The sequence below is a fragment of the Gobio gobio genome (assembly GCF_949357685.1).
Source record: "Gobio gobio genome assembly, chromosome: 25".
In the NCBI taxonomy this organism is placed as follows: Eukaryota; Metazoa; Chordata; class Actinopteri; order Cypriniformes; family Gobionidae; genus Gobio; species Gobio gobio.
Genome location: NC_137121.1, coordinates 10349317 through 10362846, shown reverse-complemented (window position 1 = coordinate 10362846; position 13530 = coordinate 10349317). Strand labels below are relative to the sequence as shown.

General features: G+C 37.4%; 1 protein-coding gene across 4 annotated transcripts in view; it reads right to left on the bottom strand.

Annotated features, from left to right (window-relative positions):
* Positions 1 to 13530, bottom strand: part of lingo1a (leucine rich repeat and Ig domain containing 1a) — a 157270-nt gene that overhangs the window by 35936 nt on the left and 107804 nt on the right. Inside the window, exon 1 of one of the 4 annotated variants that reach the window (XM_079809188.1) lies at positions 2093 to 2406. The exons of the other annotated variants lie outside the window; for them this stretch is intronic. The gene's annotated coding sequence lies outside the window, so the exon portion shown is untranslated. Of the gene's footprint in view, positions 1 to 2092; positions 2407 to 13530 lie in introns of those variants that run through there. 4 annotated transcript variants of the gene reach the window in all.

The following is a 13530-nucleotide window of genomic DNA, read 5'->3' as shown; positions in this document are numbered from 1 at the left end:
ACCCAAAATGGCTCTTTGATGAAATCACAGCAGAAACCCCCCCTTTTGGAAGCTTTATTTTTATACGTGTAAAATTACAACAGAACACTCACTGATATAGTACACAAATCGAATGGAACACTTTTACAATGCTTTCGCATCCCTTTAGTAAAGTTGGAAAGCTTTGCTTTTTTTGTGTTCCACCTTTAGTGCCCCACAAAAGAAAGATGTATAGGTTTAGAACGACATTGGGGTGAGTAAACAATGACAGAATTTACATTTACTGGTAAAGTATTACATGTAAATGACCCCTTTCTCCCTGAGGATTGGTGATTGCAGTCAGATGCTGGGTACCCTGGGAGTTGGGGAATAGAAAAATAACACACGGTCACCTTGTTGGCTATACAGATGAAATCACATCACACTGTGCTGCAAACGTGTTCATCAAGAAGCCCAGTCACACAGCTTGAGTTTAAAGCCAGATAGCATCTACCATCAAATAAACCATACGAATCAGAGAGATTCACCCAGGCCCTGACGCAATGACATCGGTCGTACCTATTTGTCCATCATATTATTTGCACACTGGAGTAATGAAAGTGATTTCCGTTGACACAAAGCGAATTGATTCTCCGCCGGTGCCTTTATTGCACCATGAGTGCCGTCGATCACACTGATTACATTTGCAAAACCAGCGATCACAATGAAACGCACATTATTTTTTTTTTGCCATTGGAGAGCGTAAATGCACAGAGTCAAACGTTTACATGACGGTGAGCACATTGTAATGTCAAGCCTGCTTTTTACAAATGCCCAGGTGGGCGTAACAAATGGCGAGTGCACTCTGCGTTCCAAGTTTTATGTGTACGCAACGTTTATTCACAAGGCCCCTGAATTCATAGCTCGCACCGAGGAAGTGATATTTGGACCAGTATTTCTGTGGGAAATCTCTCAGCTCCTGTGAGATTTATATGAAGAACTAATCCAACAGCAGCAGACATAACGGATAACCCACACACACACAACCCAATATAGCTAGAGCCAGCTGGGTTTAAATTGCCCAGACTGATTTAATATTCTGTGTGGACAGAGATACCACAGCACCTGCCATCAAATCCTCACTTCCAAATCATATCAATTCAGAAATCAACTTCACTGAATGGCACAGTACTTATTAAAGACAGCTGCTCATTCTAGAGTACTCCAACCAGCCTTTTAGATGATTCTACTCCATTTCCCAACCGCTCCAAAGCCTTTGTGCATGGATCTCCACTAGCATCAACATTCGTAACCATCATTTTTCATAATTTTATGAACTTTCTAAAAACGTCTCTCATCCTTTTATGTCAAATACTTCATATTGCCAAACACAAATTCACATGACTGAGATAATTAGCCTACCTCTTACCCAAAAATGTTATATCAACAACTCATATTTTATGCATTGATATGAATGGCTTAAATTGAATTCTACAGTAGAACCTACACTTCTAAAAATAATTTTTTTTTACTGGCACATTGTCCCACGGTTCCATAAAGAACCACAAAAGGTCATTCATAGTGGTTCTTTAGCTTTTAAATGTTCACACTATAGACAAAATGGTTCTTTCTATGCATTAAAAGGTTCGTTGGGGAACCAAAATTGACATTATATGGAAAACCCCCATTTTGGAACCTTTATTTTTAAGAGTGCATGTCAAACTGTATTACAAATCAGGTTATAGAATATCAAATATATTTGATATAGCCTATCACACACACACACACACACACACACACACACACACACACACACACACACACACACACACACACACACACACACACACACACACACACACACACACACACACACACACACACACACACACACACAATGTATACATATACATATGAAATATAAGAACATACAAGAGAATAATTCACTGATGTTACTTTCATTAATGCATAATATGTATTGCTAAATATATAATTATATATGTAAGATACATATAATCACATTTTGCCTATCACACACACACACACACACACACACACACACACACACACTCGCGCGCGCGGACACGCACGCGCACGCACACACACATTTAAATCTGAAGCGTTGTGAACTTACAGCATCATGTATCGCTGCAATAACACATACGCGGATATGTTCATCTTATAAAACGCGACGATCCGTCCAGAAAACTGCTGAAAGTGCTTATATCCGTCTATGATAAACCCGATCACAGAGGATCCCTCAAAGGCACATACAAATAAACTATCTTTATAGGATCACAGACATCATCATCATCTTCATCACCATCTTCATTTCTCGCTTGATCGATGAGCTCAAGGAGTCGCACAGATATTCTGATACCCTCCGTCTGTCCTATTAAAATCACAGCAGTGATTCGGTCTGCAGTCTGGACTCACCCAGCGCCGAATGAGAGCACCTCACACACACGCGCACAAGCGCGCGCGCACACACACACACACACACACATAAACGCGAGCGCGTCTCCAGTCCCGTTTATTCAGTCTCCGAAATGTCCATGAACGAATAAACTGCAGCGAAGCGCGCGGGTGAGAGAGATTCTCAGGCAAATACTGAGAGAAATGCATCTTCCTCACGACAGTTTACCACGAGAACCACATTTTCCGCCAAAATATCAGCAAGTAGGGTGAATTCATGGTGATAGAGACACTTTTTCCAAGCCATCTCAATGGCAAAAAGTGTCCCAATCACCATGAATTCACCAGTTATACTGTGAATAAATCGATACTGAATGTACTGTATAAGAGGTATGAGAAACCTATCGGACATTTTAATTAAGTTTTTTTAAGACTGACACCACCACGTACGGTTTCATTTTACTAACGGCACTACACACAGAGAAAAGGGTGTCAAAATTGTACCTTTAGGGGTACAACAGCTTGTTGCTGGGGAATCTTTGTACCTTTTTCATTCCTAAAGAGTGCATATTAGTGTAGCCTACAAATACGTAGCTTAAGGTACTACTATGAACCTTTTTGTGGTATAAAAAAGGTACAAAGATGTCCTTTTAAGGGTACTGCCCCAGCTGTTGTAGGCTACCCCTAAAGGTACAATTTTGACACCCTTTTTCTCTGTGTATGGTATTTTGACGCCTTTTAAACCACAATCCATATAGCGGCGAACATGGGAGATCTCTCCCAAAAATGACTTATATCACCATATAGATCAAAAACCTGTATGACTTTCTTTCTTCTATAGTACACAAAAGGAAAAAGAGTCTTAGTGGGTTTTTTTGTCCATACTTGGACAAAGCAATGACAATGTCAAAGATGTCTGAGGTAAAATTTTCTGAATGAAGGAGTGAATTCATATTTTTATGCGATGAATATCAAAGTACTATGGTATTGCCTTCTTAAACCCTCTTTGTACCAATGTACCGACCATTTTTATAAGGGAAATGTTCAGAATAATCTTTCTTTTTGCTGTTGTTGACTGTAGTACCGCGCATGAGGTCATGGGGGCACTGTTGCTCTCACTCAGACTACTGTTGCCTAAAAAACCATTTTCCGGGCACCTTAAGCATCTGCCTGAAGAAGCTGTTTGAACACAATAGCTGTGAGCAGCATAAACAAACGGCCTCCCATGACATAACAGCTGTCTGTTTAAATTCATAGGGGTCAGTGCACATCACACGCACCCATAACTGCATTCGGTAAATGGGCGGCCCAGGATTTTCAGCTCCTCTCGGCGTGATAAATCAGATTAAAGCTGCGTACAGGAGATTTTCCAGACAGACGTACGCCTGGATCGATGGTCTTATTCGACTGGGCTGCATTAACAGATGACTTATGAGAGATTTCTGCAGACGCCACGGGTATATGCAGAGACTAAACCTACAGGATTGGAGTCACTTAACACTTTAAAATGTGTGTGTGTCACAGCTAACAACCCTCAAGTTCTCAAAGTGAACTTCCTGTCGTATGATGTTGAAACGGCATCATTTGAGAGGTTGAGAGATGTGTCCAGAGCCAGAAATGTCCAGTTTGCAAATGAATCGTTCTTTTTAATGAACTGGCTGAAGTTTGCGGCTCAAGTCAGCACAGATCGATAAGTTACTCAAACTCATTTTCAGACGTGTCTGACAGTCACTCCATCTCGAAATGAGACAATATCCAGGAGCATATGATCCTATCATGCCGGTTTTTGCCATCTCATTCAGTGCTCCAGTTAGTCCAACAGTACTGAACTGAGAACAGCCTTTCGGGCATGTCTGACATGCTTAGAACTGTGTGCCGAGGGTTTTATAATGGCAAATTTATGTTTATGTTGTTATAAAAGCATAAAGTATACAAATAAAAAGGTATTGGAACAGTGATCTGATAACAGTAGTTCTCGAGTCAACAGCATTACATAGCAGTTCTCTCTCGAGTCAAGTCAAGAGTCGGTTAATGGTTATAACAGTTCTCGAGTTACTGGTACACTGAACTGAGGAAACAGTTCTGACTCTGACCTGTCCTCGAACAACCAATGAGCTGCGGATGCGAGCATATTGAATGAGGGACGAAATTAAAGGTTTAGTTCACCCAAAAATGTAAATTAGCCCATGAATTACTCACCCTCAAGTCATCCTAGGTGTATATGACATTCTTCTTTCAGACGAATAAAATCGGAGTTATATTAAAAAAGTCCTGGCTAATCCAAGCATTATAATGGCATTGACTTGATGAGTCATTTTTGAAGTCCAGACGGCTCCAGGGGGTTAATAAAGGCCTTCTGAAGCGAAGCGATGCGTTTGTGTAAGAAAAATATTAATATTTAAAACTTTATAGACTAAAATAGCTTCCGGCGGATTGCCGTATGCATCGCTTTACGACGAAAGAGTAACCCTTGACCCTTGACGCATTGATGAACGCAGAAGCGCAGAGGATAGTGCAAAACAAAACGTAGCATCGGAGTTACTCTTTTAGCGCAAGTCAACTCGCGCACAGCTGACCACCGGAAGTTAGCTATTTTAGTCTATAAAGTTTTAAATATGGATATTTTTCTTACACAAACGCGCCACTTCGCTTCAGAAGGCCTTTATTAACCCCCTGGAGCCGTGTGGAGCAGTTATATGATGGATAGATACACTTTTATGGACTTCAAAAACGACCCATCAATTCACTGCCATTATAAAGCTTGGATTAGCCTTTTTTAATATAACTCCGAAAAGTCTGAAAGATGAATGTCATAAACACAAATTTCAGGAGTTGAAAAATCATGAGTTAGGCGAAAAAGGTGTGAAAGAGTTACATTTTTGGAGTTAATTTTTTAACTCTGACTTCAGTTTGTGTTATTGGATACTCCCTGGCTGTGTTGTATTTTGGGGTTCATTCATTGGTGTTCAGGAGCGTGTTTTAACACTACATCTGGAGTTACATTTTGAGAAGTGCACCCCGACATGGTTCTGCAGCACAAAGGAATACGGCTTGTGTACTTCGTCATGAGGTAGGTAAAAGTGTATATATATATACACTCACCTAAAGGATTATTAGGAACACCTGTTCAATTTCTCATTAATGCAATTATCTAATCAACCAATCACATGGCAGTTGCTTCAATGCATTTAGGGGTGTGGTCCTGGTCAAGATAACCTCCTGAACTCCAAACTGAATGTCAAAATGGGAAAGAAAGGTGATTTAAGCAATTTTGAGTGTGGCATGGTTGTTGGTGCCAGACGGGCCGGTCTGAGTATTTCACAATCTGCTCAGTTACTGGGGTTTTCACGCACAACCATTTCTAGGGTTTATAAAGAATGGTGTGAAAAGGGAAAAACATCCAGTATGCGGCAGTCCTGTGGGCGAAAATGCCTTGTTGATGCTAGAGGTCAGAGGAGAATGGGCCGACTGATTCAAGCTGATAGAAGAGCAACTTTGACTGAAATAACCACTCGTCACAACCGAGGTATGCAGCAAAGCATTTGTGAAGCCACAACACGCACAACCTTGAGGCGGATGGGCTACAACAGCAGAAGACCCCACCGGGTACCACTCATCTCCACTACAAATAGGAAAAAGAGGCTACAATTTGCACAAGCTCACCAAAATTGGACAATTGAAGACTGGAAAAATGTTGCCTGGTCTGATGAGTCTGGATTTCTGTTGAGACATTCAGATGGTAGAGTCAGAATTTGGCGTAAACAGAATGAGAACATGGATCCATCATGCCTTGTTACCACTGTGCAGGCTGGTGGTGGTGGTGTAATGGTGTGGGGGATGTTTTCTTGGCACACTTTAGGCCCCTTAGTGCCAATTGGGCATCGTTTAAATGCCACGGCCTACCTGAGCATTGTTTCTGACCATCTCCATCCCTTTATGACCACCATGTGCCCATCCTCTGATGGCTACTTCCAGCAGGATAATGCACAATGTCACAAAGCTCTAATCATTTCAAATTGGTTTCTTGAACATGAAAATGAGTTCACTGGACTAAAATGGCCCCCCCAGTCACCAGATCTCAACCCAATAGAGCATCTTTGGGATGTGGTGGAACGGGAGCTTCGTGCCCTGGATGTGCATCCCACAAATCTCCATCAACTGCAAGATGCTATCCTATCAATATGGGCCAACATTTCTAAAGAATGCTTTCAGCACCTTGTTGAATCAATGCCATGTAGAATTAAGGCAGTTCTGAAGGCGAAAGGGGGTCAAACACAGTATTAGTATGGTGTTCCTAATAATCCTTTAGGTGAGTGTATATATATATATATATATATATATATATATATATACAAAAAAACTATTTCAAAATGTTCTATATTTTCTGACTAACACGTTTTGTCGACAGTGGCAAACTTGGTGTTGAGCTAACATTAACTAACCATCTTTCCTTTCAATGTGTTTATGAAAGTGAGTGTTTTTGCCGTCAAATTGAAGTGGCGATGACTTGATGACATGAGGGTGAGTAAATCATGGGGTACTTTTCATTTTTGGGTGAACTAACCCTTTAAAGTTATGGTTTCTCATGGTTTATGTAAAAAGATGAGTTGATTAAGATTAGTTTATTCACTATATATGCTTCAGACATGTACAACGTCATTTTTTCACATCATTATTGGGTGCTTTAATAATAGAATTGCGAATATGTTTTGTGTGATTATGTAAACAAACTGATCTGATAGAACCAGTTAGCGGAAAAGAATCAGACTTCCCACCACTATTTTTTAGTGAATTTACAGCATAAATATTTTACACAAAATTATATATACAGTACCGGTCAAAAGTATTGAAACATTACTATTTTTATTGTTTTTGAAAGAAGACTCTTATGCTCATCAAGTCTAAATATATTTGATCAAAAATACAAAAAAACCTCTAATATTGTGAAATATTATTACAATTTTAAATAATGGTGATCTATTTTAATATACTTTAAAATATAATTTATTTCTATGATGCAAAGCTGAATTTTCATCAGGCATTTGAAACCATGCTAATAAGCGGATTTATTATCAATTTTGGAAATAGTTGTGCTGTTTAATATTCTTTATAACCTGTGATACTATCAAACCAGCATATCAGAATGATTTCTGAAGGATCATTTGACACTGAAGACTGATATATAAAGATATATAAATTACAATGTGCCTTTTCCTCAACATAAATCAGCATTCATTTTTCAAATGGTGTCATTTGAAGGTAGCCAATCATGATGTCTGTTGAAAATATATTCATTTTGGTTGATTAATTGTATGAAATGAAAACATTACACTATTAGAAAAAAGGTTTAATTGAGTTTGATATAGATTTTTAAAGATTTTCTTAAATGTTTAACTTTGTTTAACTTGGTTTAATTTCATGTTTTTTTCTAGTGATAGAATATGTCTACAAGCTGTTTAATTCATTACATTTAATCATAATGAAAAATTGAACGAATTAAAACTGAATCCGTAATGCGAACCTTCTACAGTATGTGAAGCACCTGCCAGGTTCTATTTAGAACTTTATCTTCTAGGAGTTTAGGAATCGGTAAATTATACACTGATATAAAAGCGGCTAGAAGACAAATGAGCCGCGACAGATGTTTCTCTAGTACACGCTTTCTGTCTTCCATTTGAAACACTCACAGCACTCAGAAAGAGAGTTAAGCTATATTCTTAAAATTCAACTTAAAGCATGTAAAACGGTTTTATTTACTCGCCAAAGCCCATTTCGACTCTCATTTGGTGCTCGATGTCTGTGTTGGTTTCTCCAGCTGATTCTTTGTGACTGGGGAAAATGAGACCGACAGGGATAGAGCCGTCTGCCAGGAGAAAACAAACATCAGAATGGCATCTTCCAAACCACATGATTTATTTCACAGTTAATGTTGGAACAGCATGACAAATCTGAATAGTTTGTAAGGCACAGGACGTCGTGATGAGGGCAGACGCATATTAGGCCTAATCTGACGTATGAGCGACACTTGATATGATCTACAAGTCCAGTGTGACACAAACTCTGTCTGCACACAGAACGGCTTTCAATTTCAGAATAATCCTGCTCTTTTGCTCTCTCCATCTCCGTCTCGCCTCTTTCCAGGGCTAGAAAGGTCAAAATGACGCACAGAACCCAACACAATACTCTCTAGTAGAGAAAGTAATGGCTTCTGCTGACAAAAAAAGACAGACTTTTGATTATTGTCCACATTGTGTCTTATGTTGGCCTGGTCTCGCATAGCCAGACTTTTGACTAGCAGCATAAACTATTCTGGCCAAGAACCTCCCATCTGACCGACCATCTGACCAACATGATAAGCAACCGCTATTCTTAAATAGTTGAATAATATGCAATCAAGGTTTCAATAATAAAATAATAATTAAAAAATACAATTAATAATAGAAAATTATTAATATAATGACGGTATTAGTCTGCTGGTAATGTTTAAATACTAAAATAGTATTAAATAATAATAACAATAATTCATATAATAACACAGTTGGTATGCTGGTAATGTTTAAATTGTAAAATAATATTTCAAAAACACTAAAAATAATACAAATTTACATAATGACATTGCAGTATCTGTATGCTGATAATGTTTGAATAATAAAAAAATTATCGCATCCAAAATAAAAGTTTGTTTACGTGTAAGTGTTTTATGCATAACTGTTTGTAAACAAAAACTATGTGAATTATTATTCTTAATGTTATTTTTATTTTAAATATATTTTTTTTACTATTTAAACATATCCAGCATATTATTATTTAATATTATTGCTAAATCGATTAATTGCGATTAATCACACCCAAAATAAAAGTTTGTGTTTACATAAATATGTGTGTGTGTGTGTACGGTGTATAATTATGTATATACAGTATAAATACACACACATGCATGTATATATGAAATAATTGCATGTATAAATATATTTTATATATAAATATATTTTTTTTCCCCTTAAACATATACATGCATGTGTGTGTATTTATACTGTATATACATAATTATACACCGTACACACACACACATATATATGCAAACACAAACTTTTATTCTGGGTGGGATTAATTGCAATTAATCGATTTGACAATAATATTAAATAATAATAATATGCTGGTTATGTTTAAATAGTAAAAAAAAATCTATTTAAAAAAAAAATAACATTAAAAATAATAATTCACATAGTTTTTGTTTACAAACAGTTATGCATTAAACACAATACTTCGATAATAATAATAATAATAATGTGTAGACTGCAATTTCTGTCCATCCAAAATTAATAAGTACTAAATGTAATTTAGAAAACTCTAGTTTAGCTACTAGGCATCTCAAACTAAATTCTGGTTATCTTTTAAAGATTTGAGGCCATTAAGCAAATTTGAGAAAGCAAAGGTCTTTCTCAGCAGTTTTATCAACTTCGTTTCCAGGAGTACTACAAAAACCTGCGTGAAGCAGCCAATCAGATTCAAGCTTGTCAGATCGAGGAAGCGAGGGAGGGGAGCGGAGAGAAATGGCTTGCCTCACTTTAGCTGGGCTCACACACAATACACTATGTTGAGATATTTCTCTTTGTATTACTGATGGCATTTCCCAGCCGCAGGCTGCAGTGCAGAGACAGCAATAGCTACTTTAAAAGATGTTTCCAGCACAGCACTCATCTCATCTGGAACCAACAAAATCTCATTCTCTTGTTCTGTATTCTCTTGCTATGCTGGTAACAATCATATCTATCTACCCACACTGACTTAGATCACACACACACACACACACACACACACACACACACACGGGCTGTCAGGATTACTAGCATCTAATTTTACGATCAACGGTTCATGGTCAGAGAAAAATAGATTGTTTGATTTTATTTTAAGGTAAATACACATTTCAGAACTATATTATATATTAACATAATGAGGGAAGTGAGTAAATCAAACCTCATCTTATGTCCACTTGAACAATAAACACATTTTTGTCCATTTATAATATTCTCAATAGATTTAGAACTACAATAGATTGATATATTTCACATTTCTGAAACATAATTAAACCACACCCACCCACACACAATGGCCACACCTCCAAACGCAATGGCCACACCCCAACACCAATGGCCACACCCCAACACCAATGGCCACACCCCAACACCAATGGCCACACCCCCAACACCAATGGCCACACCCCCAACACCAATGGTCACACAATGGTCACTCCCCCAACCACAATGGCCACACCCCAACACCAATGGCCACACCCCAACACCAATGGCCACACCCCAAAACCAACCCCAATGGTCACACCCCCAACCCCAATGGTCACACCCCCAACCCCAATGGTCACACCCCCAACCCCAATGGTCACACCCCCAACCCCAATGGTCACTCCCCCAACCACAATGGTCACACCCCCCAACCACAATGGTCACACCCCTCACCACAATGGTCACTCCCCCAACCACAATGGTCACTCCCCCAACCACAATGGTCATTCCCCCAACCACAATGGTCACTCCCCAAAACACAATGACCACTCCCCCAAAACACAATGGTCACTCCCCCAAACACAATGACCACTCCCCAAAACAAAATGACCACACCCCCAAACACATGGCCACTCCCTAAACATAATGGCCACACCCCCAAACACAATGGCCACTCCCCCAAAACACAATGGCCACAGTCCCAAACACAATGGCCACTCCTCTCAAACACAATGCACAGACATGACCAGATCAGCTGACATATTAACTTCAATTAATTTACATTAGCCAATTGAAAGCACAGACAATATATGATTCTTTTGTAAAATGAACAGGAAAGAGGAACAAACTGCACACATTCGTTTTATCAAGGTATAGTCACTGAATGGAAAAACCACTGAACTAGTTTTGGAGTGACCTGTTTTTCCTCTGTCTCTGAGGGCAGCAGTCAGGTTACAGAACATAATATGGAGAGTTTTGTGTCCGGAGAATCCAGTTCATATCCTGCCTCCAGACCTTTCAATGATTAAAACGATCTGAATAAAAGAAATCATACACTCTGAGTCTCAAAAGCACTTATTTCTCAGTCTTACATCACATGCTGTCAAACTGGAAGCCTTAGACAGTGCAGTGAATTGTTTCAGGAAATTCCGACAGAAGAACAAAATCCTTGTAACCTTTGACTGAGGGTCATGAGGTCATTGTTAGGGTTTGCATAATCAGTACTCACTGACTGCCCACGTACAAGCATAATATTCAGATTTTGCAGTTCATGAAACACATTTTCACCCAAAACATCAAAGGCAGCAGTTCTCTAAGGAATGTGCTCTGCATTCAAACCTTACAATAATGAAACCCTACAGCAAAAGAGTCACAAGACTGTAGTAATACATTATTAAACTCTGCTGCACTATTTTACAGCATTAAGTACTGAAAGTACTTCAATGAAACCCTACAGTACTGAAACCATACAGTGCAAAAATCGTATTGCATTGGGACTGTAAAGTACTGAAATATTGCAGTATTAAAACTGTACAGTACTTACATTTTACGGTGTTGAGACAGTAAAGTACTGAAAATTACAGTATTAAAACGCTACAGTACTGAAATCATAAAATACCAACATTTTATAATACTGACAATTTTACAGTACTAAAACTCTACAGTACTGAAATTTGAGACTGTGAAATACTGAAATATTACAGTATTAAAATGCTACAGTACTGACAATTTACAGTATTATGTAAAGTTCTGAAATATTACAGTATTAACACGCTAAAGTACTGAAATCATACAACAAAACTCTAATACTGAAATTTTACAGTGCTAAAATTCTGCAGTACTGACAATTTTCAGTATTGAGTATGTAAAGTACTGAAATATGACAATATTAATCACTACAGTACTGAAATCACACAACAATAAAACTAATATTGACATTTCACAGTGCTAAAACTCTACAGTACTGACATTTGAGACTGTGAACTACTGAAATATTACAGTATTAAAATGCTACAGTACTGAAATTACACAACAACAAAACTCTAATACTTAAATTTTACATGAGTAAAACTCCATAGTACTGACAATTTACAGTATTATTGAAGTACTGAAATATTACAGTATTAAAACTACAGGACTGAAATCATACAACAAAACTCTAATACTGAAATTTTACAGTGCTAAAATTCTACTGTACTGACAATTTACAGTATTGAGTTTGTAAAGTACTGAAATATGACAAACTTAAACACTACAGTCTTGAAATCATACAACAATAAAACTAATATTGACATTTTACAGTGCTAAAACTCTACAGTACTGACATTTGAGATTGTGAACTACTGAAATATTACAGTATTAAAACGCTACAGTACTGATTCATACAACAAAAATCTATAATCCAGACATTTTACAGTGCTAAATTCTACAGTACTGACATTTTACAGTATTGAGTATATAAAGTACTGAAATATTACAGTATTAAACACTACAGTACTGAAATCATACAACAATAAAACTAATACATACAATACTGACATTGAGAGTGTAAAGTACTGAAATACAGTATTATAATGCTTTAGTTCTGAAATCATAGAACAAAACTATAATACTGAAATTTTACATTGGTAAAACTTTATAGTACTGACAGTTTACAGTATTATGCAAAGAACTGAAATATTAAACGCTATAGTACTGAAATCATACAACAAAACTATAATTCAGAAATTGTACAGTGCTAAAATTCTAAAGTAATAGCATTTTACAGTAGTGAGTATGTAAAGTACTGAAATATTATGGAAATAAAACACTACAGTACTAAAATCATACAACAATAACACCAAATACTGACATTTTACGGTGCTAAAACTCTACAACACTGGCATTTGAGACTGTAAAGTACTGAAATATTACAGTATTGTAATGCTACAGTTCTGAACTGTACAACAACTCTATAACTCTATTGATATTTTACTGTAATGAGAATGCAAAGTACTGAAATATTACGAGGATTAAACGTATGATTACAGATAGCAACACCAAAACTCTATGATACTGAAAATTTACAGTACTAAAACTCTACAGTGCTGACATTTTACAGTATCGAGAAAGCAAAGTACTGAACTATTATGAGAAT